The 5765-nt window shown below is 41.6% G+C and overlaps 1 pseudogene; it reads right to left on the reverse strand.

Moving 5' to 3' along the window:
* Positions 1–2368: 2368 nt before the first annotated feature.
* On the reverse strand, positions 2369–4136 carry LOC134385743 (small ribosomal subunit protein uS13-like; annotated as a pseudogene).
* Between the last annotated feature and the right edge of the window lie 1629 nt (positions 4137–5765).

The raw sequence follows: 5765 nt of genomic DNA on the forward strand, positions 1-5765 counted from the left end.
ATGCTGGGGAGACTGGTTCATGGAATTATACAGGTAAGAGAGGAATCAAGAATAAAATGCCCTGCAGAAGCACTTTTGTAAAGTATATTAGTCAGGGTTCTCCAGAGAAACAGAACCAATAGGATAGATAGATAGGTAGATAGATGAGGGTATTTATTAAGGGATTTGGCTTATGTAATTATGGAGGCTGAGAAGTCCCATGACAGGCCGTCTGCCAGGGAGGCTGGTAGTGTGGCTCAATTCAAGTCTGAAAGCCTCAGAATCAGGGAAGCCAATGTAATTCTTAATCCAAGGTCAAAGACCCAAGAACCAGGGGCCCCACTGCCATGAATCCAGAGTCCTAAGGGCAGAGAGCTTGGAGTTCTGATGTCCAAATGCAGGAGGACAGTGTCCCAGCTCTAGGAGAAAGACAGAGAGGGAGAGAAAGAGAGGAAATCCTTTTTCTCTCCCTTTTTGTTCTGTCTGAGCCCCCAGCCAACTGGGGTGCTGCTCACTCACGTTGAGGGCAAATCTTCCCCACTCAGTCCACCAACTTACTTCTTCAGTCGCTCCAGGTCTTCACAGAGCTTCTTGTCCAATCTCCTCTGGAAACACCCTCACAGACACACCCAGAAGTAATGCTTTACCAGTTCTCTAGGTATGCCTTAATCTAGTCAAGTTTACACCTAAAATTAATCATCACAATTCACCTCTTGTCAACCTGGCACCCATATTCATCTCCTTAAACCACACTTAATCTTTTTTTTTTTTTTTCTGTTTGTAGCACTTTATTTTTTTCTTTATTTTTATAGTGGCTTTAATTTTACAGAGAAATTTAGCAGGAAGTACAGATAGTTCCCATGTCCTCCCCTCACTTACATATACAGTTTCTCCTATTATTAACATGTTACATTAGTGTGGTATGTTTGTTACAATTATGAATCAATATTGATATATTATTATTAACTTAATTTTATATTAGGGTTTCCTCTTTGTATTGTACAGTTCTATGTACTTAATCTTTAAATAAAGAAAATGACAAGGTAATAGTTTCACCTAACATGATACAACTATCTTGTGTACAACTGAAAACACATTAATCTCTTCCTCAAAAGAAGAGATAAAGTCCTTGGGTGATGTTTACTCTTTTCCTGATATTTGATAACTTAAATACTATGATGTAAAATTAATAATACTTAAATACTGATATAAAGTCAATAAGTTATGTTACATGATAAAGGAATAAGAGAGAGAAACAAAAACTAAGATATTCACTTAATGTATGTATATACAAAGGGTTTTCAAAAGATCATGGAAATGCATATTATGAAAAAAACTGTGCATGGATTTCAAAAATTTTTTGCATCCAAATGAACTTACACTAACTTGTTATAACATTTTTGAACAGGATCTAGTTGGAAGCACTAAGAGGGATAAAACATAAGTTTGAAAAGAGCCCCTGTCAGAGCAACATGAATTCTGTTAAAACTGAAGCAAGAACAAATATCAAATGTATGATGACGCTTGGGTAGAAGAATGGTGAATTCATTCATACCTTACAAAAAGTATGGAGACAAAGCCCTGAAGAAATCAGCAGTTTGCACATGGACAATTCATTTTAAGAAGGAACAAGACGATGTTGAACATGAAGCCTACAGTGGCAGACCACCCACATCAATTTGCAAGGAAAATTAACCTTGTTTGTGCCCTAATTGAACAGGACAGAAGATTAATAGTAGAAACAATAGCCAACACCATAGACATCTCAATGGGTTCAGCTTATGCAATTCTGACTGAAAAATTACAGTGGAGCAAACATCCCACTCAATGGGTGTCAAAACTGTTGCACCCAAATCAGCTGCAGACAAGAGCATAGCTTTCAACAGAAATTTTAACAAGTGGGATCAAGATTCTGAAACATTTCTTCAAAGAATTGTAACAGGATATTAAACATGGCCTAACCAGTATGATCCTGAAGACAAAGCACAATCAAAGCCAGGGCTACCGAGAGGTGGAAGTGGTCCAGTCAAGAACAAATGTCATGAGAACAGTGTTTTGGGATGCCCAAGGCATTTTGCTTGTTGACTTTCTGGAGAGCCAAAGAATGATAACATCTGCTTATCATGAGAGTGTTTTGAGAAAGTTAGCAAAAGCTCTTGCAGTAAAAAGCCCAGGAAAGCCTTACCAGAGAGTCCTTCTCCACCAGGACAATGCTCATTCCTCTCATCAAACAAGGGCAATTTTGTGACAGTTTCTATAGGAAATCATTAAGCCTCCACTTCCTGGTCCTAATTTGGCTCCTTTTGACTTCTTTTTGTTTCTTAGTCTTTTTTTCTTTTTTTTAAACCATAGGTATAGACACTATCTATTAACAGACAAGGTCTACAGATTATTTCTTCTTAGAAACACTCATGGTACAGCCACAATGACCAGTGCTCTTGGTGTGCTGGCCTCGGACACAAAGGTCCCATAAGTGGTGCAGCCCTCCAAGGGCCCAAATTTTCTTCAGTCGCTCCAGGTCTTCACAGAGCTTCTTGTCCAGCCCATTCACCAGGACCTGGCTATATTTTCCATCCTTTACATCCTTCTGTCTGTTCAAGAACCAGTCTGCATTCTGCATAATGGAGGTCACGCATTCCACTTCATCCTCCGTGAGTTTTCCTGCCCTCTTGGTGAGGTCAATATCTGCTTTCCTCAACATCACAGGAGCATATCTTCGCCCCACACCCTTAATGGCAGTGATGGCAAATGCTGTTTTCCACTACCCGTCCATTTGGTGTTGAGTACTTGCAAAATGTGCTGGCACTTCTCAGAGATCACTAGAGACGTGGTGGCAGAAGCTGCAGCGGCATGTTGGTCTCCTGTGGAAGAGCTGTTTCTTAATCTTAAAAAATCTTTAAAGGGCACCCATTTTTCTTTGGTTAATAATGTAAAAAGGCTGCATTGATATGGTTATGCAGGAGCCTCAGTTCTCTAGGGTTGGACTAAACAGCTGGTATCATTGCTTACAGAAGTGTCTTGAACTTCATAAAGCTATGTTGAGAAACAAAGTTTACATTTTTTATTTTTATCTTTTAATTATATTTTCCATGACATTTTTGAAGTCCCCTCACATATGCACAAATGTGATTCTTAACAAAATAGGAAATACTCATGACAATTACAGTCTTTTTTTTCTGTAACTGTCACATGGTCATAGCTGTAGTTTCTTGTGTGTTTGGTTTTTTTGTGGCTGGCTGGCTGGTATGGGGATCTGAACTCTTGGCCTTGGTTGTACAACACCACACTCTAACCAACTGAGCTAACTGGCTAGGCTGGTATTTATAACTACCTTCTTTTACTACCCATTCTGTGTTCCCTTTGCCTTTAGCAAGCACCTCAGCTGGTTGGTGTTCTTTACTGAGTGGGGTGACCCAAATCTTCATTCCTGAAGGGTCTGGGACATTTGTAGTCCTTCCTGGACTGGGTTGCTGTAATTTCTTATTGTCCTTAATCACAGGATATGGTAATACTAAGAGACACCCTAAGGGATCTCCTGTATTCCAGACATAATTTTCCTTACCTCCATTGTGGAGTAGTAGTCCAACTTCCCCTTGGTAGTCTGGATCAATCACCCCAGCCAACATTGTAACTGTCTTTTTAGCCTGTTGACTCAGAGGCAGGCAGAGCCCAAAGTGGCCAGGTAGCAGTCTTAACTTCCAGTTCAATGAAATTATTGCTGTGTCTCCTGGTGGAAGCATTCCTCCCTCTGGAACTAAGACCTTTAGGCCAGCAGAGCATAAAGTCATAGGAACACAAAGTAAAAATTTTGCTAGAGTCACTAGGGATAACAGTGAGTGGTGCCACTTCCATTTTCATTCCTTGGTTCCTGGACCTGTGAATCCTAGCTATAGGAAAAATAGTACCATATATTGGACACTGATTCAGAGCATATTCAGCCTTTTGGAAAACTTTGCTCCAGCCCTGCAAAGTATTGTCACCTAGCTGGCACTAAAACTATGACTTCAAAAGGCCATTCTACCATTCTACCAAGCAGCTGCTTCGGGACGATGGAGAGCATGGTAAGACCAGTGAATTCTATGAGCATGAGCCCACTGCTGCACTGTTTTGGCTGTGAAGTGGGTTTCTTGGTCAGAGGCAATACTGTGGAATATCATGATAGGGAATAAGGTATTCTGTAAGTCCACAGATGGTAGTTTTGGCAGAAGCACTGCATGAAGGGAAGGAAAATTTATACCCAGAATCATTATTCCAATAAGAATAGAAAGCTGAACCTTCATAATGGAAGCTGTCCAGTGTAATCAACCACCCGGTAGCTGGCTGATCACCCTGAGGAACTGTGACACATTGGGGGCTCAGGGTTGGTTTCTGCTGCTGGCAGATTGAAAACTCAGAAGTGGCTGTAGCCAGGTTGGTCTTGGTGAACAGAAGTTCGTATTGCTGAGCCCATGCATAACCTCCATCCCTGCCACCATGACCATTTTATGAGCCCATTGGATGATGACAGAGGTTGCTAGGGAAAGAGACTGACTAGTATCCACAGAACAGGTCATCCTCCCCACTTGATTATCAAAGTCCTCCTCTGCTGAGGTCATCCTTTGTGAGCATTAACATGGGCCACAAATATATTCACATCTTTTTCCACTCAAAGAGGTCTGTCAGGGCTGCTGGTTAGCTTAGTTGGTTAGAGCATGGTGCTTGCTGGGCATCTCTGGCGGCCGCATGGGACCCCAACAGGTTTTTCCTTTCCCTAGAGGGTTGGGGCCAAAGGGACTGCCCTTTTCTCCCCTCCAGGATGCGGGGTGAAAAGAGATTCCAAGAGATGGGTGAGCACGCCGCTGCTCTCCCAGATAGGGAACAAACACATACACACGCAGTGGGGGTTCTGTCAGGCAGTTCCATTTATTGTAATACAAAAGATCATATTTATATGCTCAGCAGGCAGGGATTTCCAAGCTTAGGCCAATCCTTGTAAAGGTCAAATGTGCATGTGCCTTGCCTCTCTATGCTTAGCCCTCCCCCTTAGCTTCCCGTGGGCACCACCTTTTATCCGTTTAGGCCATCTGTTGTTTTGCTTAGAAAAAGGGCGCGGTCCCATAGGTGCTGATAACGCTAAGGTCCGGGTTGGATCCTGGTACCTGCCACGCACAGGAAAAAAAAAAAGGTTTATCCATATACCTCTTCTCTACATTTCTTTGCCACCAATATTCCAATCATGTTTCTTCCAAGACCCTGACCATTTGGCTAAACCATTGGCAACAACCTGTGAATCATTATATAATCACGCATCTTGAAACACTCTCACAGACACACCAGGCAGTAATGCTTTACCAGTACTCTAGGTATTCTTTAAGCCAGTCAAGTTTACACCTAAAATTAACTGTCACATAAAGACAAGTCAACAGGAAAATCTAAGAGGCTGAGACCAGTCAAACAGCATGCAACTGCTATTCTCCTTAATTCGTTCAACACACATGTGTAAGTGAATCACCTGCTTTTTAAGGTCTTTTATGATAGTCTGCTAGGCTGGGCTTTTCCTGGTTCCAAAGAATATTTTCTCCAGCTTCAAGTTCATTAGATTCGGAGGTATATCACCACACTCCTAGGATGCTCAAATTGGAGAATTCTCAGATCTCAGAGAAGGTGTTTATATACTCTAATTTCAGAAATATTGGATTTAAAGAGGAGGTGACCACTACTCACTGTCCGCCAGGTTATAAGTGTGAATATGGCAATACACAACTATAAGTGGTTATCCGTGTGGCATGAGCCAATTATAGGTTACT

Source organism: Cynocephalus volans, chromosome 9 (genome assembly GCF_027409185.1).
Source record: "Cynocephalus volans isolate mCynVol1 chromosome 9, mCynVol1.pri, whole genome shotgun sequence".
NCBI classification, from domain to species: Eukaryota; Metazoa; Chordata; class Mammalia; order Dermoptera; family Cynocephalidae; genus Cynocephalus; species Cynocephalus volans.